This window comes from Balaenoptera physalus, assembly GCF_965194825.1.
Source record: "Balaenoptera physalus genome assembly, chromosome: 9".
Classification (NCBI taxonomy): domain Eukaryota; kingdom Metazoa; phylum Chordata; class Mammalia; order Artiodactyla; family Balaenopteridae; genus Balaenoptera; species Balaenoptera physalus.
The window spans coordinates 97,336,932-97,364,620 of NC_138888.1; the positions used below are offsets into that span (position 1 = coordinate 97,336,932).

Below are 27,689 nucleotides of genomic sequence, written 5' to 3' on the forward strand. Positions count from 1 at the left end.
TTTCAATTTCTTCCTCTGTAAAATGGGCATGGTAAAAGGTCTATCTTTTATAGAGTTGTTGGGATGATAAAATGAGACAGCACTTAAAGCTCTTACAAGGATGTCTGTAAGAAAGGGGCAAGGGCACAGTTACCAGGGGAAAAAAAGGCACAGGTGCCTGACTTATTGAAAAGGCTCTTTATTTCTCGCCTAACATTATTGAACTGGAGAACACAGAAAAGGAGATAGGGAGCAGGCCAGAATGTGTTTTCTAATTTTAATGTGGTGCTCGTATTGTTTTTCAGGATGGATGAATGAAGTCTTCCATGTTTGATAGTGTGAATGCAAATTATTTTCCTAGACTTTGAGAAAGATGAACAGATCAGTGGGCATGTTCCATGGACAAGAGCAGCATAGACACGATGCATAAGACTGCTCTGCCTTGAGGGGGCTTGTGTCTCCTCATTCGGTGCAGTTGGATGTATAAAGTGATAGAATTTGGAATATTGGACTTCACCCATTTTCTTGGTATCCTCGGCCTCTCTGACATTCTCTTAGCCCCCAAATAATGATTAATATCTACATTGATAGACAGAAATATATCTATATATTCTGACTAATATAACTTCATACTTTAGAGCTTTGACACAAAATCCATACCCTAGGCAATATTTCCACAGAATTCCTGTGCCAAAGGTGGTTATAAAATGTAGGAATAAAAAACTAGGGAGATCTCAAATAATTAAAGGGTTCTCCTCTGAGTCTCTCTCTGCCATGGTTTAAAGTTTTAGACTCAAGAACTATCAGGGGAGAGGTCATATGAGTTCTTATAATCAGCCTTGGCTTCTTTAATACCTCATTCAAACAACTGAATTAAATTCACATAATAATTCTAAGAAGATGGTATATCTGTGTTTTTTCTACCTTTTAATGAGAATTTATTACTTTGCATGCATTTCTATTGTAATTTGAATTAAATCTACTCATCTGAAAGATGATGAAAAACTAATATTAACATTGCTTATGGTACTTCCAGTAGCCTCACCAAATGGTTTTATGATTTCATGTTCTTCTGTTTCTCGCAACTGGATTGAAACAAAAGAACATCATTTTATTTTTTAATAAATAAATAACTTGAAAGGATACATGCACCCCAATGTTCATAGCAGCATTATTTACAATTGTCAAGATATGGAAGAAACCTAAGTGTCCATCAGTAGATGAACTGATAAAGAAGCTGTGATATATATATATATATATATATATATATATATATATATATACACAATGAAATACTACTCAACCATAAAAAAGAATGAAATTTTGCCATTTGCAGCAACATGGACAGACTGGGAGGGTATTATGCTAAGTGAAATCCAGACAGAGACAGACAAATACTGAATGATATCACTTATATGTGGACTCTAAAAAAATACAGCAAACTAGTGAATATAGCAAAAAAGAAGCAGACTCACAGATATAGAGAACAAACTAGAGGTTACCAGTGGGGAGAGGGAAGGGGGAAGGGGTAATAGAGGGGTTAGGGAATAAGGAAGTAAAAACTATTAGATATAAAATAAGCTACAAGGATATATTGTACAATAAGAGAAATATAGCTAATATTTTATAATAACTATAAATGGAATATAACTTTTAAAATAATGAATCCCTATATTGTACACCTGTAACTTATATAATATTGTACATCAACTATACATCCAAAAAAAAGAGCATTGTTTTATGCTATTTTTGTAGCTAAATGGTATAGAAAATGTGTAAGGAAATAAGATTTATTGATTAGCCTATATGTCTTAAACAACTTATTTTATTTAAGACTTACAACAATCATTCAGGAAACATTATTATCCCCATTGCAAATTAAGAAAATAAGACCAAGAGGTTAAGCAACTAATCCAGTTAAGACAGCTGGTGAGCAACTAACTGTGTATTCCTAAGTAATCTTCTCTGAAGTCTTTGACTTCAAGCCCAGGTTCTAGTACCTGTACTGCTCTGCCTCCTTCAGATCCCATGTATCAAACTGAACGTGCTAGCCAGAGTGATGTCACCTGACAGGTATCCAGTATGTCAGTCACTCTTAAATCAATTTCCCTGTGGATTTTGAGACCTGTATGTAGCACTCCCTGTAACCTGGCAGTATATGATTAGAAAGTCCTTGTACACTGGCAACAAGACATTTCCATTACTCTGCTTTCTGCTCATGCAAAATGTTACATAGACTTACATAGCAGGAGTGACTGAATTATATGTGCATGTCAGAGGAAGTTCAAAGAATATAATAAAATATACACTTAGGAAAAAAGAGCTATGACCCTACAGAATTCAATATTAAAAGTTGCTTAAGATAATATATATTTACCTTGCTTCAGTTATATTTTGCTAAAAAAAGTGAAACAAATCTATTTTTATTTGGTCAAAAATCATCTAGTGACCATTTGCACTCACCAAAAAAGGTCTAAAATGGATATGAAAAGATTATAGTTACCCTATTTTACTTGGAATTTTATATAATCCAAATAAACAATTGATCTTGTATGAAATTATCTCCATTCTACTAAGGTTTTAAATTCTGCTTTTGATTATTACATTTTATTGAGAAAATGCTTATTCTTTTCCCTGAAAAAAGAATTCTACTGTTTCCACTTCAATAGTCATCCACAGTCTTCCATAGTCGCTTATAGCAAATATCTGGTATTTCTAAATGAAACCTCAGAAACTCCCTGAATCATAGTCTGAAGAACTAATTAAAATATCAAATGCTGTATAATGATATACTTCACAGAATGGGAAAATAAAAATCCTGCTCAATAGAACAGAGATCTTGAACAATGCCTACATTATTGATTCTGTGTAGAATGGATCCTTTATGGAATTAAAGGCCTAATTGTTCTCCCATTGATGCACATGTGTAACTTCCTTTAGAGAAACTGACAATGAACCCCTTAAGAGGCTTCAGCGCTCACATCCTGCACTGTGTGTGTGACAGCGAATTGGGGCAGCGAGCTAAGACTCCAATCGCTTACCACATGCTTCTGATCAATGTCGAAGAGACTTTTAAAACCCTACTTTTAGGAGATTGAGGGAAATAACAGATTCTTCTAGGTTCTCCACATCTTTTGTTTTTGGGGGGACAAAATGGGCAAACCTTTTTAGCTCCTTTTCTTAACTGATGTCAATAAAATTACATATTCTGATCCTATAAAACATAATCAAACTTGATACATAAAATAGTCAGTAGAGATCCACAGAATTCCTATCTTGGCACCTAACAATTACATTTGAAATTCAAATAATACAAGAACTATTTGTTCATGGAACACATTTTCTTGACCAATAAAATAACCAGATTCCCACAGAGCACACCTGTTCCACCAGTCTGCGCGTATAATGTCCACAAAGCCAATATTAAATAGTGAACCCCACCCACCTGGGTCCTGCTAACTACCCCGCCTGCTCCCTCTTCCTCCAGATCACCCACTGGCCCTCAGAGGCCTGCCCAGCTGTACTTTCATTTGGGTACCACAACCCGTCTCCCTTCCTGTTTCTGACGAGTAGGTTGTTTGTTACTCTTCACTTCCTGCTACACAGCCACTCTGTGAGAACTCATGGATTCTTCTTTGGGTGGTATTTCTGGGGTTGGACCTTTTTACAATGCTGTAAAAAGAAACAAAGAAAATTGCTAGAAAATTGTACGCATCATACTCTTTCAAACCAGCACAATATGCTCCTGCATACAATGGAACATAAACAGAATCGTTCTCTTGTAAGGTAGAGAAATGCAAATTATTTTCTTTAATATTGTAGATGGGTCAAGTGTGTTTGTAATGGTTAATTACATTTCTGGCCACAGAAAGTGGTGTTGATGGTTCCCCTGGAAATTTAAACCACAACCCAGGCTCCAGCCCCAATATGCAGGGTCCAACCTCAGTCTAGCCTCTGGCCCTCTTAAGTTAACACCTATCCAGTAACTGAGCAGAGCCACTCTTGGATGTGGAGGATTTGTACAGGGCTTTAATACAGTCTACCATTGTAATGGCACATGAGATTAGTCGTTCCCATTTTAAGGAGAGGTGAAATTATCTTTATCAAAATTATGCACATTGATTATTGGATCAAACGAATAAATCTTCTAATTACTAAGAATTTAATCGTTGGTTTCCAGTCAGGTACTCAGCTTAAGCACTTAATAAAAATGTCTTTACATTTCCATCTTGACTAATCTTTCTACAACCAGGGCCATTTATTTCTGCTTCTATTCAAGCCCTGACAGTCACTGAACCACTCTTGTTTTTCACACCTTCTTTCATTTTCCCATTCTCACTAATGTAAAATGACCAAGGGCTGGGGACAGTGGACGAACAGAGACATCTTGTCCTCAGCCCTTCCCCAGGTGCTTCACTCTCTCAGGGAGTCTTTGCTCGTGCTTTTTGATTCATCCAAATTCCATGAGTCCTAGCTGCTCGTGCCCCCTGCCCAGCTTAATCCTATGGGCTGTTTGTTTTCCCAGCCTGAGGAAAGTGCCTGTATTGGCCAACTGCCTCTATTGCTTTGACTGGGACCCGGGTGGTCTAGAGAAATTCTTTGCCTGTTGTTAAACCAATTCCTCAAGGGTGTTTGGTAGCAAGAGGTTCAAACATGGCTCTAAGAGCTTGGTTAGGTGTAGAGTAAGAGGTAACCACAAGTAAGTCACCGTGTGAGAGGTTGGCATTTGCCTATGAGGCTGGTGAAATTTAGCAAAGCTGGACTACTAATAATTTTTTAATTTAATGTTAACATGTGTTCTGATTCTATAAATATACTATGTTATTTTTGTTTGAAATTTTCTATAAAATTTAGGACCTCGGAAAGGGATTTGAAGTGAAATATCTGACCACTAGAAACCTTGTGTTTGGTTTTAATCCAAAAGTATAAGCAGAATGACTGTTGTTTGTTAATGTGTTTGTGCTTCCTATATGCTGAAGTATTTTTTCTAAAAGACTTTATAAGTTCTTTTTCTAACATCTTATTAAATGATTGAGTTAGCAACAAATCAAGATTTCTGTTTATGACACCTAAGGAAAATAGAACTCTGCTAATCGTTGCCAAGTTTGAGAATTCATAAGATGTTAACTTCAGTTACAGTAATGATCATGAGTTTTTCAATTTATTGTTCGATGGAATTTTTCTCATATATATATTCTGATTTTTCTGATGAATGATTTGATCTGTTTCAACGTGCTTTAAAGTTGGAAGAAATAAAGAATAGTTATGATAAGATAAATGGAAGCAACACAGTGCTGTAAGGTAATTCAAATTTAGCTGTATCTATTCCTTGGATAGAATTTTAAATGTTTTGTAACATTTACATTTTTTGATATTTAATTAAATTTTGCATTTGTATATAAATTTATGTTTTTGCTAGCTTTTCACACAACTCATTTGATCCTCTTAACAAATTTGTGAGGTAGATAGGGTAGGTATTTTTAATTCCATTTTGTAGATGAGGAAACTAAAGTCAGAGAGGCTATATGGCTTTGGATTAAGGTGTTATAAATTATGCTCACAGACACTATTCATTCATTCAACAAACAGTCATTGTGTGTTGCCATTAGGTTCCTGTCACTCTTCTAACAATGGGGACATGGCAGTGAACCTATGTCTCTTAACTCTTATTCTACTGCTTTATCAACTAGACCACATGGGCAAAGAAAATTGATTTAAAAAAAAAAGAAAAGAAAAGCATAATGATGATGGGCATTTTACTCTACTCTAAATATCTAGGTACAGCCCAATATTACATCAGAAACTAAGATTCTATTTGTCTTTCTCTGTCTGACTTATTTCACTAAGCATAATACCCTCTAGGTCCATCCAAGTTATTGCAAATAGCAACAGTAAATAACTGTAAAATTTTTAAAAAGAGAAAAAAAATAAAAAGAAGTTAAGGTTCTAAGGCATTAAAAACAAACAAAAAGTCTTAAAACGCTTGAAAACCACTATAGTAATGTCGATTGGCAGGAAGATAAGTTACTTTCAACCCTCTGAACTACTTTACTAGGAGGGTGGTGATGCTTTCAAATCATGTGTTCCTCCTTCATATTGCTGGGGTGATCTACTGGGTAAATGGTGTGAAGACTGCTGAATGCTGAGACAGCTGGGGCGGCCAGAAACACTATTTAGAGGTTCATATACACTTCTTCCAGGTAAAGATCTTCTCTGTCTTTTTAATCAGAGATGATTATTGTTATGTGTTTGGTAATTGGTACCCAAACTAAACGATTATTTGAGCCTTGGATACCTTATTAGTACAGTGATCACTTAATTTATTGTCCAAACTGGGACACTTGATTATGAAATGTGGAGCTGTTAATAATTATGCTTTTTCAAGAGGCATAAACTGGGGACTATCCTAGGTCAACTAGGACTAACGGCCACCCTTCTTATGTGGCAGTCCCTTGATAAGCAGAAACTAGAGTATACCACCCTTCCTATTTTAAATGTTCCAGAATAACAATTATTTCAAAATCTGGCCTTCATTTTCAAAGGCACCAAATAGATAACCATAGCTTACAGACTTCTGAATATACTACATACTTTCCTCTTCCAATTAAACAAGAAATTGCTGGACTAAATCAATAAGAAGCTTTTGGTTGCCAGAAACAGATAATCCAATTCAAACTTGCTTATTCAATAAATAGAATTTAATATCTTCCATTCCTAAAAGATTCAAAGACTGAGCTGGCCCAGGTAGAGGTGAATCCAGTGGCCCAACAGTGACATCAGGACCTGATTTTGTTCTGCCTCTTCCTTCTACACTTCCTACTGTAGGGTTCATCACAGGCAAGTATTTATGATCCCCAAATGGCTTCCGTCATGTCTCAGTTCCACATGCTTCTGTATTAGTATCACACAGAAAAGAGTGTCACTGTCTCAGAATTCACAGAGAAAGTCCATAGATTTTCGGTGTTTATACTGGCTAAGGTTATGTGACTGTCTGGGAACCAGTCTCTGCGTTCAGGACAGTAGGTGCTGATTGGTCATGTGCTTTATCTTTAAAATAAAAGGTGGCGCCAGATTCTCTGGAATCCAGATGAAAATGGGGAGTTACTGGGCCGGAAGGGCCAAGGACTGGGTGGGAGAGGGTGAGGGGTGATGATGGTGGTTGTAGTGGGGTAAGGGGAGATAGGGCAGATATAAAAGCTGAGAAGGTGATAAAAATGACTACTGCCTGAACATCAAGAAATCTCTCTAGGATACTGACAATAGAAACTGTGAGTAGGGACAGACATGAGAGATAGCAGAGAAACTGAAGCTGCAGTAAATGAATTAACTCAGAGTTTGCGCGAGAGATTGGGATCTGGGATTTTTCTAGCATTTTTGGTTTGGGTGATTGACAGGATTATTGACTATATTATTCATAGAGATGGATCCACAGCAAAAGGGGTGAGTATAGGAGGAGAGGAAGTTGGATTTGGGACATGTTGAGCTTGAACTGATCTTGGACTTTACACATAGGCTCTCCTGTAGGTTCTTTTAGTTTTATGTTTCTGTTAGAGTCTGCTAGTTGCTTTACTCTCCCCTATATTGTCAAGGTGACCAATGTACCTGGTTAGAGATATAAATTTCCCAACATCAATTGCAGTTTGAGGTGACCAATGAGATGTGAGAAGAAGCTTCTGGAATTCAGAAAAGTTCTTTATAACTCTGGACCTAGCTGGTAACTGTACTTTGGGATTTTGCCCCTTTCTCTTTCTTATCCATTTACATCATATATTAAATGGTATACATGTGAATATAAACCTGGAGCTTTGGGGATATATCTGAGATATAAATTCTTCATATTTCAGTACAAGTTAAAATATACCTACCAAACAACATATGCAATATCAGCCTGGAGCATATATTGTATTGAAGGATACAGGAGTGATGAATATACAGTCTTTGCCAACAAGAACTTAGTATAGCGGGAAGAGTAATTGTGAAAGCAATATTTAAATTATTATGATGAAGGTACATGTTATGGGCTATGAAGGGGTAGATTTCAAAGGCAACAAGATAATATTGTGTTGGGGGTTCTGGGGCATGTGAGATGGCGCTTGAAGAGTGAGCCAATTTTCAACCGGAAGTTGTGAGAAAGGAAGGGTATTTCAACTGGAAGAAGCAGCTTAATTAATATGCGAGGTTTTAAAAGGATAATCAATTACCCACTTTGTTCAAAGGCAAATTGTCACATTTAGGAATTCAGAGCTGTTACAAACAATACGAAATTAAGTCTAGGAAGATTTGGGACCCTCTTGATGGAAATACAGTCAAAATGGTTAAACTTTTTTATTTACTGACCTGATCAGGTTTTTTTGGCCCAAGTGACCGGATCATCTGACTATTTTAGCATCAGCTGGGTACATTAACCTTTTCTTTCCTTTAGTTCACTGATGATCTCATCTCTGAGTTTGTAAAATCAGTAACATTAACCTCCTACTAACTTATTTTAATGCTTGCCTGTGCACTGGTTTCTCAATCTGTAAAATATGAAACACTGTGTTTCTCGGCTACATGTGGTAAATTAGTTGGTACAACAGCCAACTTTGAGATTCTTGAAGGAGAAATTTCATATTCTATGTTTCAGTATTAGTATATTGTGAAACATTTTCTACAAAGAAAACATAGGTAAAACAAACTGAAACAGAATTGTAAAACTAATATTAAGCCATCTGACACCTTTATAGAGAAATTGAAACTTAGATATTTCCTCCTAATTTTAGTCTAATCCTTCAATCATTTAGAATCTGACCCAGATGTGCCAGACCAAAACATAAAGTTATTTCCTTCAAATGGAATGCTGAATAAGATAGTGACATTAAGACTGAATGTTTTGTGGCCACAGTGAATGAACCAAGACTGAAAAATATACTTTTTATACTAGCCATTTAGATTACCTGCCATATTTGCTAATTCAACTTCTGTACATGTGCTTATATACATATAGATAGGTAGATATACATATGCATAGATATAGTTTATTTCCAACTTTTTTTTATTTTAGGAAAAGAGCATTGATCACTTCAAGCTTTAAAAGAATTTAAATCAGTGGGTTTGTTATCTCAAAAAAGTAAAAACGTTTTCAGGAAGCAGAAATTTGAAATAATTTTTTTTTATTATGAGTAAATGATAGATAAAATAATCCAAGAGGGAAAATATGTACTTCACACGTGCAAACACACATTAAAAACAAACACACACCACATGATCTTTTGGTGTCTCCCATAACTTTTGTCAAAATGGTCATTCCATTAGGAGATATTTATAGAAGTTTCTAACTCATAGCATGTTATTTATCAGTTGATAATAGTAACTTGCATTCATATGATATTTTACCTAGCATTTTAACATTCAGTCTTTTATTTGATTCTGATCATAGCCTTGTGAGTTAGATATTATGGATAATGCATCTCCTTTTTACATAGGAAGACACTGATTTGGAGAAGACAAGTAACTGTCCTGAGGCCGCACAGGAAGCAAGCAAGTTTCTAAAGCCTCTTTGACAACTCTTTCTACTGCAACATAATAGCTGCCTTTTATTGTTATGAATACAGTTTTAAAGCCCTCTACAGACCAGTCACTGGCAAACAAGGAATCAGACAAATATTGAAAACCTTGTGGACACAGTTCAGTCAAAAAAGTGTATATTCCTCAGGGAAATATAATAATTATCATATTTTTCATGATTAAGGCACGGTTCTAAAATTTCTCCTAGACCCTCTTCTATGAGAATTAATAGTATAGCTAAATGTCAATAACCCCACAATACTAGGTTTATGTTTTAAATGCAAGATAGAATGCAAAAGCAGATGGGATGCCACGTACCCAAGACAATTTGATCCATTTCCCAAATCAACAGCCCTCAAATGCCTCATTACCAACCCATTTGCAAGTTTCCCCCAGACATGACAACCCAGGAAACCTGAAACCCCAACCAATTTGGTTGGGATTTCTAGGTCAAACCCTGAATCCTTTCGTTATTTTCTCTCTGCCATCACAAAGTACACAAAAAAATGTCTGGGTCTTTTTATGATACAAGCCCAGAACCATTTCCAACCTACCCAAAATGGCATTCCACATGGTAACTTGAGTGGAGTGAAAGAGATGGCAGAGAAATTAGTCATGCCTCAAACAGCAAGCTAAAGACCTCCTACCCTGCAATTTGGGCTTTACTTAAGGTCCTACAGAAAGAGCTGCATTCAGGAACTTGGGTGGTCCCACATTGGCAGGGGCTAGGGGGAAAGTGAAGCAATGCATGAGGCAGAGAAGACAGGCCTACAGAACTAAATGCAACTATGACACCAACACATCAGCCAATATCCACCCCTTTCTGTTGTAATGCATGCTCTTTTAAATGTAGTGATTTGTTCCTGGCCAAAATGTCACAAAACATGTTCTTCCATTCTTGAGTTTTCCATTCAGAACACTGTGTCCTAAAGGAGACTAGTTTCCACAGTGAAAAATAATTGGGTATGGCCATGTGAATGAAAGAAAAATCATTTAAATCTCTTTTCTTCTACTCATAAATTAACAAAGTTTCAACATGTAGCATAAAAAAGTAACAGGACAAGAACAGTCAGTACACAAAGGAAAAAATACAAACAGCCAACTGTATTAATAGCCAAAGAAATGCTAAACAAACCAATAGTATTTTCACCTATTGTATTGGCAAAAAATTTTAAATAAGTTAAAATATCTAGTGTTATTTCGGATATGAGGAAACAGATTCTCATTAACTGCTAATAAAAGTGCAAATTGATAAAATGTGTCTGGAAAGTAATGTGGAAATTTATCAAACAGATTTAACACATGCATGGAAGAACTTCTGAGTCAAAGAATATGATCTATTTTGACATTATCCATCAGAAAATTTGCAAGGCTTTATGCTTCAATCAGAACAGAGAGCTGATTGGTTGGATGGCTATTCTTTGGTCAGTGCCATACTGTACTACTTGTAAAATATTTTGATTATCACCTCTGAATATGCCAGCACTCATTTGAGTGTATCTCCCATACTAGATATTGGTATATTTTTAAGAAATTAGTGATGTGGTAAGAGGTAAATGTTATCGCTCTGATTTAATTTTCATTATGTAATTGTTGGTAATACTGAACATGTTTTCATATATTTAGTCAATACTGTAATTTTTATGGAGAACTGTGAATTTCTTTTTATACTCCCCTTTTCTGTTAGAGGAATTATAGAAAGTAAGGTAGGTTTGGGGAAAGATATGACAATTTTTCATTCATTGGTTGTGACAAACTGGTGAATGAACTAAATAACAGAACCATAACTAATGAATTATTACCTGCCCAAAAAAGGGTTGTCATGGTCTTAGATACTGAAAACATTCCAAACATTTTTGGTTTTTGGTTTTATTGTATATGCTGTTTTTAAACAAGATTTCTCATCTTAATTATTTTGTTCTCGGCTCAAATGAACAGCAGTCTGGAACCACTGAACACACATCAGCCAACATGGGAAGCAGACATCTGGCCCAGGAGAGAAATCAAAACAGGAAGGTAAAATTCACCCCAGTTAGTTCATAAAATCAAAAATGTCCACACAAAAGATAAAATACCATCTTCTCGCTCTGCAACTTTAGTCTTTCACTCAAATAGCAGGATGCAAATTCTCATACTTCAAGATTTATATATCCCATAGCTCAAGACAGACAAATGACCAGATGACAGTTTCATAGCATAATACCCATTGTCAGCTACTAGTTAAAAATTAACTCATGGCAAATTCATGTCATATATCTGGAAGAAAACTGCTTAAGTTTTCTTTAAAGCATCCTTGAGAACAAGCTTCTGGCATGAAAATGGAAAATAGGTTGAAGAATATTAATAAATGTTAATAAAACTTGTAAAGTACTAAAGTATAGAAAAATTGGGTGGGAAATTTTTTTGCTCTGAAAAACAGCTTGAATTGCTTGTCCCTTAAAACTCCATAGATGATTTCCATATTCACATCTGTATATGTCATGCCAGAAAAGGATGAAAGGGAGAAAGAAAAGGAATGTTAAGTGTCTGGGAAGGAACAGGAAAGCCTGATGTGCTTCAGGGATTCAGGTTTTACACCATACATAGTCAAGATGTTACTCTTACCAGAGATAGATCATCGAGTCTTCCTCTTATTTACATAGATACACTATCGTGGAAGATTTTCCCAATTAAACTTAGGGTTTCTTTTCAGTATTCCTTCAATACATTTGACAAATCCACAACTGATATAAAATTTCAGATGGAAATGCTTCTATAAACATGCCACCGTTTTCCATCTATTCTCTGATTTCTAGATACTTAGACTTGTGCCTTAATCTCTTAATAACAACTCAAACAACAAAGACCACAGTACCATACAGGGGAAATAATGATTTGAGAATCAAAAATTGCTAAAGAGCAGAACTGACTTTCATGTTTATTTAAGGACTTTCCATGGAACAATGATTTTTTTTTTTAAATTAAGTTCTTATCTCCTTTATTATGAGAGTTTCCTGGAAGAATTACAGTTGGGAAAGTGGCCACTTTCTTATGATTAAGCTCAGTCGTTCACTGCAGCATGCTGCGATCATTAGGGCTTGTAAAATCCCTTTTGCAGATTTGCAAGAAGGCTAAATTACATTATCTCCATCAGAGTTTATGTACCTAAAGATGAAAGATAGACTCATTGAACTCACAGAGTTGCAGAGTTCAGTGGAATTAGGTTATAGAACTACTATTGCTAACAACGAAATACTGTAAGACTTCTATTTTCAATATTACTGTTAACAGCAAAGCTAGAAAGAAACTTTCAGATAATCTAGGTAAATAAAATATCCCTCATAAAAATTCACAGAAAATGACTTTTTTCTTTTTATGATCCATATTCCACATGTAAACTACTGTGATAAAATCTTCTTCTATGAAAAGAAGTAAAATTATTCTTATATTTCTAATGTTTTATTTGGCTCTTACATAGTCTAATATATGGATCATTGATCAAAGTTTTTATTTTAATCCAAATATTTTTTATCATGTAGTCACAGTATAAATTTTGATTATTAATTTTTAGCATATCGGAGAACGAGGAAGAAAAGAATTTGAAAAATAAAAACAAATCGACTTTTGCAATTGAAATGCTGCAAAACTTATTTAACTCCTTTAGAGCTTACTGAATTTATTCATTTCCCATTCCTTTGCAAAAAAAAAAAAAAATGATAAAGTAGATACAGAGAATTTAAGATAACTAAATTTATCAAGAAAATTTGAAAACAGATTAAGAGAAAATGATACTGAAAACAGTAACCAGTACTTTCAACAAGACATGATAACACATAAAACCTGGTTCTTAACCTCAAGGAACCAAATGTAGTGGAAACCAACACCTTTTTCCTTTTCCCGCTGGACGTACAGCTACAGTATGTTTCCCACCCACCCTTGCCCTGAGAGTAGTCAGGTGACTGAGTCCTGACCAGTGAAATCCGGACCACAGAGATGTGCAACGCTTCCATGCCTGGCCTTTCCCCATCTGCAAGATGAATGGACCCTACTGTAGGACTTAAGAGAGGATGGACCAGCAAGCTAGAAGGAGCCTGAGTTTTCAAGTGACCACATAGAAGGTGACCTACAGCCAGAAACACACACGTCAGCATTTGTGTGAATGAGAAATAATTCTTATTGCATTAAGCTGCTGAGATTTTGGAGTTTATCACTTAGTATAATCAATTCAGTAAAGCAAAGAGAAACTGTAAAATGTTAATAATTTTACTTCAATACACACATACATACACATAAACACAAATGATGGCATGCATAATTGGAGAAATCTGAACAAGCTCTGTGGGTTGTACCAATGTCAATTTCTTGGTATCCTTATCGTACTATAGTTATACGATATGTTAACTCTGGGGGAATCTAAGGGGAAAAGTGCAGAGACCTTCCTGTACATTTATTTGCAACTTCCTGTATATCTATAATTATGTCAAAATAATTTAAAATTTCCCTTGATTAGAGGCAAAAAACTGTATCAAATATTTAGGGAAAACCAAATTTGATTTTGCTTGTTTATTACGTAGGTACAAACGAGGTATTTATATCATTAAAAAGGTTGTAGAAATAGAAAATGTCAAAGTGGAAATTATATGTCTAATTCTTATAGTAACTTTTCATAAAAACTAGAAGACAATAGAGGTTGAAGCATTATTTGGTAAAGATGATTTGATAATGATCTAATATGATATGGTCCAAAAGTATAAATGCCTATTTGAAAAACTAGATTTTAAACAAATAAAGGAGGGTGTAACAGCCCAGAAATGTTCAAATATTTCTCACTTTGATTCCTACCAGATTGTGCTTGCATGCACAACACACAGCCATGTGCATCAGATACAACTTCCCTCTATCACTCAAGGAAGATAACGGAATCAAGAGCATAAGAACAACACAATCACGAGGCCAGCCTTGACTTTGCTCTGACTTACTTTTTATTATACTATAAATTATTTGTCAACTTCAGGACTTTCCTATTGTTAAAAAATAAGTAGTAATACACTGTGGAAGAACTCTTTGCTGTGGTTAGAAAGAATCCATTAGCATGAGTTTCTTGGTCTTTCAAAGCCAAGACCAGTATTCTACCCCTTTTTGACAAATAAGCAAGGTATCATGCTGCCTCTAAAACTAGGTGTCTCTGCCATCTCCTCACTAGAGTGGGTTCCACATGTCATCTGCCTCACGTAATGCCTGTGATTGCTACAGCAAGAGTTCCTCACTTTTACTGCAAGAAGGCTGCACATTTCAGCCTTGTGCCCCAGCAAAGCAAGAACTTACAAGGTGAGAAATTTCTTATTATAGGAAAGAGGTTCAGAGAATGAGGCAGCCAAAAAGAGTGACAAATATCTGCTACACAGCACATGTATAGATTAACATTATGAATAAGATGTTATTTTTCTATTTGGCAGTAAAGAACCCTGGCAAACACTGCCTTAGCCAGATGATGAAGGTCAAGCTCACCCCAGTGATAAGTCATGTACCCCCAACGTACACCCATGTGATGTCATGAGAATGGAAGTTCATCTCTGTGGTCACCTTCCCCAACATGCACAACCCCCGTTTAATCATGAGAAAAGCATCCAGCAAGAGACAAAATACCTGACAAAACAGCTTTTGTCAAAAGAAAGTCATCAAAAATAAGCAAAGACGGAGACTCTGTCACAAAGCAGAGAAGGCTAAGGAGACATGACCACTAAATATAATGTCCCGGATTGTATCCTGGAACATAAAAGACATAGGAAAAAACTAGTCAACTCTGAATAAAATGTGAAGAGCTCCGCAGACTCTTGGCTAAGATCAAATGTGAATAAAATGAGTTCAGTTAAAAGTAATGCACCAGTGTTGGCTTCTTAGTGTGACAAATGTACCATAGTAATGTAACACATTAATAACAGGGAAACTGGGTGTGGTGAAGGATATAGGGGAACTCTCTGTACTGTCTTTCCAACATTTCTGTAAATAAAAAACTGTTATAACACAAAAAGTTTATTTAAAAAAAGAATACTTTTGCACCAGCTGGTTAATGTTCTTATGGACACTAGTGTGAAAATATTCCCCCATTTTCTCCCTCCCCTTTACATAAAACAGTAATGACTGGTAAAGTACTTTAAAATAATACCATTGTCATTTGTGGCTTCTTTTCATTTTAACTAAGGTTGATTCAAAGTATTTAAAGCTTGTAATTTTCTATTTCTACAGCATCTCACAAATAATCACAAGCAAGCACAACTAACAATGTCCTTAGATTGTTAGATCTGGGAAACATTTCTTTGCTGAGGTTATATCTGGATAGTAGTGGTTCAAAGGTACATATCCTGATAGTATCTGGGGCTGGGAATATTCATATCCATATTAAAAGATGGGATTTAGCCTGTGATTGTGAACATAAAGGGGCTAAATCAGTTATTCTCATTGAATGAAAGGCAGATCTCTTCTCCATATGGAGGTAAGCTGTGGGAGATTTACCTCAGGAATTTAACAAACCATTATAAAGTTGTTCTGAACATTTTCAAAAAAATATTATTACTTATAAAACTGATGTGTAACCAAAATATATTAGGTCCAACTCTTTAATTAAAGTCAAATTCTTACTCAAGAACATACCTGTGTGTCTGAATTCTCAGCCACTGACGAGTAACATTATTAAAAAGTGTTATTTAAACCCGATTAGCTGCTGACTCCACCAGAATTTCCAAAGAGAAGGAACTGTAAACCTTTTGGGCAGGATATGGGTTTCGTGGGAAGGTTTTTTAGCAACCCTGTGTTCACAGACATGCAGTAAACATTCTGTCTACCCAGAAAGTACCCAGAAGGTACCCAGAAAGTACCTCTCTGCCAAAATTCAAACTTGTTTGATGTTCATGATGTTCATAATGTTTCAAACATCCAACTAGTTCTGATGTTTATAACCAATAAAAGGGATTTAGTTATAACTTCTCGTGATACTGGCTGTTCTTCAAAGGACTCTCCCAAAGACACTTTTTTCAATTTCAAAACAGTTATTAAAAGCAGCAGAATGATAAGTTGCAATGGAATGTACACTTATATGATGTTGAAGGAAAGGTACTTTTATATCTTAATGATGAAAATAATACTTGAGGACTTCTTTAAACTATGCTGATAAGAGTAATTTATCCGAAGTAGGTCTCTGCCAACGGATCTTTCAAATGAAAACTACTGAAAAGAGTCTCAAAAATTGACATAAAGATTTCTGGATCGTGCTGCTACCCTAAAACTGGACTCAGCCATAGGATATGGACAACTCCGGAACACAACTTGATAAACAACCTTTAGTACACAAATTTCCAATGCCAAGACAGCTGATTAATATATGTCAAACTTCTCTGCATAGCTAAATGTGCCCATTGTTTTGTGCTTTCTCATAAAATTTATTTTTCAAACTGTCGAACACAGCTGAGTCATCACCACATTATTCCTATGTTATCTTTTCTGTCCTTTGGGAACATTTTGCCCCACTGCTTAGGTGAGATTTCTTCTATTTGTTACTTCTATTTCTTGCCCCATTCATAGCTGGACTCTAGAGGGTCACACATAATTACCCCAGAGAACTATTTCATGGTATACAAAATTGAAAAGTAAAGTGATTTTAAACAACTCCACACTGTAGTGTGGTGTGCCTACACGTAAGCATACAATCATTCATGTTCTGACTGGTATGGCTGCAAAGTAGGCATAGCCAAAACGGGTGCTGCCTATATTCTTGCAACAGGATGAAATGGAATGAAATTAAATGGAATTTAATTCTAAATTGACTTTGTGTTCATCTAATGCAATGCCTTACATTATTAAAAGTAGAATACATATTTGTTGATTAATAAATGATTGGGGAATTGTTACAGTTGCAGAATCTGGATTATGTCTTTTACATTATATTTGTTTAGTACTACTTTTACTTTCTTAGCCAGGATTAATTTTGCACATAGGCAAAAGATGGCCAACTATGCAGCATAATTTTAGTGTGCAAATATTATCTGACAGAGAATAAAGGTTTAAGACTCTAGTCCTCTTGTAGCAGCCGGAACCCGAAGCCTGGCAGGCCCTTCCCTCCTCCCTCCTTGGCACGTGGCCCACGCGCGGTTGCATCAGGGGCCGCTCCTCCGCTCCTTAGCCCACCAGACTGTCCCCGCGCCCACCCGCACGCTCACTGCGCGAGTGGACAAGGGGGAGCTCTGCTCCGGGGACACCAGCCCCCCCGAGCCTCTTTCTGGTGTCACATCTTTCTGCTCCTGGTGTGGTAGCTGCGAGGCAGGCGAGGGCTACAGCAGCCCCGCTCAGCCATTGGCTGGCGCCGCAGTGGGCCCCTCCCCAGAAGCGAGTAACTGTCTACCAGCGACATTAGTGGTCCCGCTCAGCCATTGGTCAGTGCCACAGTGGGCCCCGCCCCCTTCCCCTCTTGTACATAAAAGGAGCCCGAAGTCGGTCGGAGGTAAGGTGGTTTCTTGAAATGCTAGGCTGCCATCTTCTCAGTCTGTTAGCTTTCCGATTAAAATCGTTATTCCTTGTTCCAACAACTTGTCTCCCGATTTATTGGCCTGTTGTGTGGCGAGCAGAATGAGCTTGGGCTCGGTAACACTATCCCATTAATCCAGTAGCATAAATTATATATCTATATCTATACCTGTTAGACTTTTAACACTCTTAGAAAGAAAGAAGTGACTTACTTCCTAAGTTAATGAGACGTATGTCCAAATAGTTTTGATGGAGAAATGGTGATAATGAACAGGAAATGACCTGGGAGAGATAGACTTAAAGGCAATAAGATTTAGGGTTTTTAGCAACAGCTGAAAAGTAGAGGGGCATGATATATATGAAAACGGGGGGCCATCAAGAGATAATGAGTTCTCTTGTGAGAAAAACTGCCAAATTCACAATATAAAGCTGATGATATTTGTGATTTCATGGCGAATATAAACATGATTCTTAGAAGTCATATCTTATGCTTTGCTCTCACATGAACTTTGTAGCTATGCTTTGACTTAGAGAAGATTTCAATCTTCTGTTTTTAGCTTCTACCCTTCAGTTAGAGTACCCTCATTTCAAAAACAGTCGTAAAACATGCTGATCATTTTACCCACCGAAATTGTTATAGTAGTAATTTTAATGGTTTTTAGCTATCAATGGCTGTGGGTCAACTGTTATCCCTCTGGCCCACATGTCTTTGTATTCCAAGACTCAGACTAAAGACAGCACACAGAATATATCTGATAAGGACTCATAGTTAGAGTATATAAAAACTCCTATAACTCAATACTAATAATAGAAATAACCCTATTAAAAGAATCTGAATAGATGTTTCTCCAAAGAAGATGACAAAGGACCAACAAGCAAAAGAAAGGATGATCAACATCCTCATACATCAGGGAAATGCAAATGAAAAGCATAATGAGATAGCACTTTGTATCCACTAGAATGACCATAATCAAAAAGATAAAAACAAGTGTTGATGAGGATGTACAGAAATTAAATCCTTATCTAGTACTGGTAAAAATGCACAATGATGCAGCTTACTTGGAAAATTAGACTGGTTATTTCTCAAAATGTTAAGGGTAGAGTTGTCTTATGACCCAGCAATTTCCCTTCTGCATATGTATTTAAGAGAAATAAAAACATGTCCACACAAAAACTTGCACACAAATGTTGATAGCAATGTTATTCATAATAGCCCCAAAATAGAAACAACCCAAATGTCTATCAACTCATAAATGGATAAATAGAATGTGGTATATTCATATACTGCAATATTACTTAGGAGTGGAAAGAAACGAACCACTATTACATGCTAAAACACTGGTGAACCTTGGAAGAAGCTAGTCAGTAAGTTTGGTGTGTCTGTGGGTGGAGGTGAGCTCAGAGTCTTCCTACTCTATCATTTTGGCCACACTCTGTACACATTAAATAGATGAATTGTATGCTATGTGAATTATATCTAAGTAAAGCTGTTATTAAAAATATATAATAGGGGATATTTAAATCAAGAATTTAAACAATATGTGGACAAATGAAAGAGCAGTTGCAGAAGCTGGTCAAGCAACAGCTTTTCAGTAAATAAAGTCTCATGTTGTCAATGGACTATTGGTAACCCATGCTTCTGGTCAGTCAGACAATAGAATTAAATTTTTCCTTAAATGGAGAAAAAGGTGACTTCAGAAAAAGAGATTAAGGTCTCATTTGCCTATTTGAATGGTTGTCTGAGGATAACTTGCTTAAGAATTAATATATGGGTAGCAACATCTCACCAATATCAAAGTGGATCTAAAGAACATATCTTATGAAGATTTCACTTCATAAATACAAAGTCACCTCATGAGTTTAATATGACAATCTCATCTTCAGAATCTTTGGCACAAAAATGGACTGAAGAATTTAAAAGTCTTATTTGAACCAAAAAAACCTTTTCTACTTGTCAAAACAAAAATGGACTTTTAGGGATATTTTATTGATTAAAGAACTCCCATTCCAATATCAACATGTTCCAGCCTTACTAGATATCATAATCTCCATAGATCCATTGATCAGGGAGGCATGGACAAGGAGAGAGGTGTGAACTTGTATAAAAGACCTTGAGAATGGACCTTGAAGGGGGAGTAATGGCATATTATCTCTACTTCTATTCAAAGGAAATCTGCCTCCTACTTCACCAAGACCAGAGATATCCACTCAGCATAATCAACTGTAGCTATAAACCCTCAGTGTTGAGGTGTGCTTGTGTGTCTGCCTGTGAATGAAATCTCATAAGTGATGAATCTATTGAAAATAATTATTTCCATATTTTATTTCTAGATATTATATCCTAAGCTTTCCTCCCTAAAGTCTCCTATTTGTAGAAATAACATTCCTCTCTTCATTTGAAAATAAGCCTCAGATCTTTTTAAATATTAAATGATAAGTATTATTTGATCAATATATATAAAGAAGACTATCTAAGCTAGTTCACACATCTTGTCACGGGAACTCATCATCAATATAAGATTACCTAGTCAGAAGATGTAATTCACTGAAATATGTACCTTAGACACACCTGTTTAAAATACATTTTGGAATAATAGTGGTTGAAATGTGGTGTGTCCCAGAAAGTGTCAAAAGACAGACATCACTGACAGTGGGCCTTTCTACTGAGGAAAAGTTAGTTCAGAGCTTAGTCTTAAAATTGTGTTCAAATTTCACGTTCACCCCCCCAAAGTAATTGATTACGTAACTAGTTGAGCATAAGAGCAATTAAGTCACAAGTCTCTCACAGAAACAGTTTATGCAGTCTTTGGCAATTGATAGCTCTGATGAAACACTGCAATTTAGAAGTCTGTTTTACATAATTTTTCTTATGGAGTGATAAACATATACTGATTACATTTCATCTTGGATTTGGTAACATATTATTGATGATTACAAGCCTTTTCTTGTGGTTTGAGAGTTGCTCGAGTACTATGAACCTAATCTGCGATCATTCTCCAAATTTAGTTTAAATAAACCCAATATGAATGGTTTACCTTATTAGGTAAAAAGGCTAAAAATGTATTCAACCTCAACATTCCAAATGAATGAAGTTGGCCTATTCACTTGTGTAAAGCAATGTCTTTCTCAGAAAGAAGAGTGAAAAAGCAAAATCCTCTCTGAGCACATAGTTTGGATTTTGAGTAGGTTATCACCTAATGCTAATACTTAATTAATTCTGTGAGCACTCTTTAAAGGAGGAAAGAATACATAAGTTTCAAAATGTTTAAGACTCTCCCCTAAAGAGGCAGATTTCAATAAATAAAATCCTATATTCTAGAGTCTGCACCTTACTGAAGACAAGGTACTAGGTAGCTAGAAATCTGGATGATAATAGTATAATACTTCAACTTTTGAATGAAGATTTACAAATAAATCTGTGGAACAGAATAGAGCATATCCCTGTAGAGCTAGTTAAGCATTTTCAAATTATCCTACAACCACACTCATATTAAAAGCAAGCAATGTCAAGAATCAAATCAAACCCATATTACAATACCATACTAGAAACTTCATGTCTAAACTAAGAGTCATGTACCAAAATGTTCATTGCAGCTCTATTTACAATAACCAGGACATGGAAGCAACCTAAGTGTCCATCAACAGATAAATGGATAAAGAAGATGTGGCACATATATACAATGGAATATTACTTAGCCATAAAAAGGAATGAAATTGAGTTATTTGTAGTGAGGTGGATGGACCTAGAGACTGTCATACAGAGTGAAGTAAGTCAGAAAGAGAAATACAAATACCGTATGCTAACACATATATATGGAATCTAAAAAAAAAAAAAAAGGAAAAAAAAATGGTCAGAAGAACCTAGGGGCAAGACGGGAATAAAGATGCAGACCTACTAGAGAATGGACTTGAGGACACAGGAAGGGGGAAGCGGGGAAGGATAAGCTGGCACAAAGTGAGAGAGTGGCATGGACATATATACACTACCAAACGTAAAATAGATAGCTAGTGGGAAGCAGCCGCATAGCACAGGGAGATCAGCTCGGTGCTTTGTGACCACCTAGAGGGGTGGGATAGGGAGGGTGGGAGGTAGGGAGATGCAAGAGAGAAGACATATGGGGACATATGTATATGTATAACTGATTCACTTTGTTATAAAGCAGAAACTAACACACCATTGTAAAGCAATTATACTCCAATAAAGATGTTAAAAAAAGAAAAAATAAATAAATGAATAAACTAAGAGATCAGTGAGAACAATGCCATGTGTGTCTTCTTCAATAGTGAAGCAAATATTTTGAATAAATAAATATAAGAGCATGAGTTGTGCAAGATAAAACAAATAAATGCAGATCTGCAAACTAAAATCTTACCTACTTACAAATGTGATAATAAAGACAAATCAGCAATGTGTGCAAATATATCCTACATGTACCCAAGACAAAATTTGGATGTTGTTAAGCATAAAGAAGTTTTGTGATATCTGTGTTCCTGCTAATTGGAGTCTGAGTGAAATAAGGAACAAACTAACACCTCTCCACACACACAAATGCTCATACATACACCAACACACACACACACACACACACACACACTTTTAAGATCCCAGTATGTTGACATGATCCCAGTATGTTGACATGGCTTCCACTGATGTCTTCAGAAATCTGGATGACAGATTTGTCATCCTTGTCCTGGTGTCCATTATTTGTGCATTACTTGTTCTGATGTGACAAGTAAATTCTTGATCAGGAAGGCCCAATTATTAAGACTCTATTGACAATGAACTTGGAGCAAGTTGCTAAGTAGCTACATAAAATAAACATTGTCTTTCACTGCTGACCACATAAGAGCATGTAAATATATTTCACATAACCAACGGTGTGAAAAATAAAGTTGAGCTACAGCAAACAACATGAGCCATGAACACATGTTGTTTGAAGCCATGATGAGTGGTCCACATAAAGAAGATCAACAGGATAAGAATAACACAAGAAGACAAATCCATATAGCGCTCAAGAAGAAACATTGGCTTGACAAATTAAGAGATTTGCATGCATTTCTTGTGTGAAAAACTTGAAAATAAGTATGGATGCTCAATTTTAATATCATTTCATAGTAAACTATAAACATTTTTTCCTCAAAAAAATCCAATCATTTCTATTAATTATAATTCTTATAGATTTCCAGGTTAAATAATCACAGTATGTTGTTCCAGGTAGATACAAGAAGGAGAATATCACCTCTGACAGTTGTACTCAGGAGTCTGGTTCCCAGAGTAGGAAAAGCCAGAAAGAAGTACCCCTAACAGAATGGCAATTTATTTAGGCTTACTTCTGACTAGAGACAAGGAGATTGCTGGAATGACAATAAAATAATAGCGATTTTTATGAATTCTTACTAAGTGACAGACACTGTTCTAAATGTTACATATGACTCATTTAAGTAACAACCCTATGAGTTAAATATTATTATTAACCTCAGTTTATAGAAGAAGATACTAAGACACAGAATGGTTATAGAAAAATGAAAAAGAGGATGTCCTAATCTAGTCTATGAATCAAAGGAAGTTTCTTTCCAAAGAAGTTTAGCCTCTACTTTCTTATAATGGTTAGGGAAAATGCTTATAATTATTTGTACTTTTATATTCTGACACCTGGTTAAGATGAATCAATTGCAATGGTGACTTGGCATTCTGGATCAGACAGAATTTCTATCCTTCTATATTCATGTAATTGCTATAAGTTATATATATGAGAGAATCTGATTAAAAGATGCAGATATGCCAGCAATTAATTCTAGATATTATAACTTCTGATGAGATAACACAGATGAGTTTATAACAATTTTAAATTCCACATCTAATCTTCATTTCTTCTTACACATTCCACTGGATCACTAGCTTAACATCATTTAAAATATTTATCATATAATATATAGTACAGTGGTTTTCAAGTCTGGCAGTGCATCAAAATCAGGCTGGGAGTGTATAACATTCAAGATGAAATAAGTCAAAATGTCTAGAAGAAGGGTCCCAGAAATTTAAATTTTTAACCAACTCATTAGGTAATTCATATGACTCTTAGGTTTGCAAACCAAAAATCATGTACTAGACCTAGACTAACCTGGGGTGTCTGACACTGCATACATCAAAGTTTGGAAGGGGTCTTAAAGACGAGTGAAAAAAAAAATTTAATCCAGTTTCCTGGAAGGATTGTTAATGAAGGAGGCAACATAAATGTTTTCATTTAGCTTAGGCTTGGACCAGAAACTGAATAACGTAAATTGAAATATGTTGGTGTCCAGATGTGCGAAGTCACACATACAGAAACATGTCAAGACTACAGTCAAAGCAAACTTTAAAAGGAGACTCAGAACTGGTTTTAAGTCAACATTTACAGGGCAGAAATTATTTAAGTGCCAAAATCATAAATCTAACAGCTGGAACAAACGTCATGACATGATTGTAGGAGATCATAAAGAAGGAAAAGTTTTATACAACATATAGCTAGCTTTTTTCAAAATACTGAAGATTTTAGGTTTCCCTGAAAAATTAATTTCTATCAAAAGGGAGAAACATCTTAATTTTCACTGATACCAAGAAACCCATTATTCTGTTCACTGTATATATTACACAAATATACGCATGCTATGGAAGGGAAAATAGTGTATTTTTAAGTAGTGAGATTTCCTAACCATTTACAATTCTGTAAATTAAAATTTTTTTTTAACATTTTCTCAGTAGCATTTTCCATTGTGTATATTTCTCTCCAATAAGAGGCTCATGGTGAAGTCTGTAAATCACCACTTGCTATTTACCCCCTATTGGATATTTATAATGTACATTACTACATAGTCTTTAGACAGACCTGCCATGATCTGTTCAATTTTATTTAATTCAGCGTTTCTCAAACTTATTTCACAAATAGACTCCATTTAAAAATTTTTAAACATCTATTATCCCACAAGGAACATGCTCTGGAAAACACTGGGTAGACAAATTTGAAAATACAACTTTATGGGGAAGTGGCTTTTCACTAAGAAAACAACTTCACAAACAAAATAGAAAGAGTAGTCTCAAAGATTTTTAAAATAGTGTAATTGTTCAGACAAATTAAGATAAAGATACTCAGCAAGTTGTGCCTTCTTAAGAGGGGCACATGTTTTAGCTTTCTCTTTTCATTTTATTAGCTATTTTTCAATAAAACATGGCATTTTATGTAATCATATTTTATTTGAATTCTTCCTTTTTTAAATCTTTGGATATTGCTTCATATATGTGACCTCAGTGCAACTAGTCAATTTCTAAATATAGCAAAATACATAACAAGCTAGTTGGGAAAAGTAGACTAAACAAATGGTTGTAATAGAATCTTCATTTTTAACTACTAATTTTTGCATCATGTAAGGAAAAACCCCATAAATCCTAGGCTATATTTATATAGCATAAATAAAAGCTAACAATCAGTCAAAATTTAAGATGCATTGCAATATGTTTCTATATAGGTAACGTCTATGTATTTTTAAATTACCTTTTGCAATTTACCAATGCATAATAAATAGTTTTAAAAATGGAAGGAATTTTAGAGACTGTTTGTTTCAAACTCCTCATATCATTTATGAGGTAGAAGGTGGTCCAAAGCAATAAAGAATCTTAACCAAGGTCATATCAGGTTTAAACCTTCTCTGGTAATATTCAGTTCTATTTCTTAATGTAATTAAGTTCATCCAACATTTATTAAGCACTTAATATGAGACAGGCTTATCCAATTCCAGTTATAAGTACAAAGCTACTGAGACTGTAGGATGTTGCAATCAGTCAGCAAGCTTATCCCAAAGGAAATGAAGGAGACAAGACAGAATTCAGTCCAGAAACCCTCAAATCACTTAGAAAATATGATTGTAAAGGGTATCCTGAGAAATGGGCCCCCAAATGCGAAGTGTTTACAACTTAAAATTCCTTCTGGGACTTCCCTGATGGTCTGGTGGTTAAGACTCCGGGCTACCACTATGGGGGCACAGGTTCCATCCCTGGTCGGGGAACTAAGATCCAAAAAAGTTCCTTCTCAGAAACTATAAATCTCCCAGAAGAATTCCCCCATAGTTTTCTGAAACAGTAGCATGTGGCTTCTGGGCAGCCTTCAGAGATTTGCTGGTCAAACTAATAACATGCTTGAAAACCTGAGAATGAAGTAGCAAACTCTCTTCTCTCTCCTTCCCTCCCTTAGTGAAGAAATTTCAGTAAAAAGCTAAGAAAGGTTACAAAACTGGGGGCTTGGGGCTTTGAAAGCTAAAATTATAGAGTTTTGCTAAACACTGACCCTCTGTGGGTACAAGGCCACAAGTGCCACTCCGGCTGAGCCTCCTATTTACACAGCCGGTGTTCACAGAGACTCTGAATTCCAGGGGGCTTGAGAATGTGGGATGGTGTTCGGGCGCCCGGGATGCCCAAATGAACCCAGATCCAGCCGGATGTATTGTTCGGCTACAAGGAAAACCCGAATGTGTGGCTCTTACCCCTTGATTTCACAGTGGGGAAAAACAAACTTCAAATCTTTGGGGATCAAAATATGAAACAGACACACTTAAAATACTCTTCACTCTTTCCCACATTCAACAGCTTTTGTGCCACTTCTAGATACTTGATATCCAAACTGTCCATTATTTAGATTTTACTGAAGGGTATGCATACGTATACATATGTATATAGAAACACATTTTTTTTGTAATGGTGATGGGCAGAAATTTTACAGCTTGTTATCTGTATATTTAAAGATGTCCTCATACTGCCTTACAAACAACAGTGTTACATCCCGGGGTGTGTATCTAACTTATAAAGATGTATAGTATATTTATTTTGTGTATCCACAAATGTTTATTTTACTCTTTTAGATCCTGCCACTCTTTGTGGTTCATTTTTCTTTGCCTTGTGTTAAAAAGAGCACATTTCTAGTCACACACGAAGTCCACTGGGGCTTGGCCATGAAAGACCTAGATAGCGGACCTGTGTAGATATGCCAAGCCAGTCCCAAGGCCTCCACATCTAATCAAGATGGGAAGCAGATCAAACTTTCCAAAATTCACGAAAGTGAATAGTGACCTGGAGCAACTGATAGAAGCTACTGAAGCAGGTTTCCACTTCCACTTTACTGTTTTCTTACCTGTTGTGGCCAGAATTGGCTCTGCACACAGGCAAGTGAGTGGCCATCTATGCAGTCCTAGAATAAATAATTATCTTTAGCAAAGTCATAATTAAAAATTCCATGTAAAAAAATCAACACTTTCTAGATACTTATAATGAAAAATTGGAAATTGACGTTTAAAAATAAAAACATAATTTATAATAGCATAAAAATATGAGATGATTATGGACAAGTTTAATAAAATACTTGGGAGCCTGTACCCTAGAAATGACAAAACACTGCTGAGAGAAATTAAAGATCTAACTAAATTGAGAGACATCCCAGGCTCATGAATGGGAAAACTCAGAATTATGAAATGTCAGGTTTCCCCAAGTTGATTTTATAGCCTTATCAAAAGCCTAAAAAAAAAAAAAAAACCTAGGTTTTTTTTTGTTGTTGTTGTGACATACACAAGCTGATTCTAAGAGTTTTTATGAAAATGCAAAGGGCCTAAAATAACCAGAACAATTTTGGCAAAGCAGAATGAAGTCA

General features: G+C 35.6%; 1 long non-coding RNA gene across 3 annotated transcripts in view; it reads left to right on the forward strand.

Annotated features, from left to right (window-relative positions):
* Nucleotides 1–27,277, forward strand: part of LOC309666661 — a 46,530-nt gene extending 19,253 nt beyond the window's left edge. Inside the window, exons 3-4 of one of the 3 annotated variants that reach the window (XR_014267210.1) lie at nucleotides 6,701–6,820; nucleotides 9,445–27,277. This is a non-coding gene — a long non-coding RNA (uncharacterized lncRNA). Of the gene's footprint in view, nucleotides 1–6,700 lie in introns of all 3 variants that reach the window. The other 2 variants (XR_014267209.1, XR_014267211.1) reach the window with 2 other exon arrangements.
* Nucleotides 27,278–27,689: the final 412 nt, after the last annotated feature.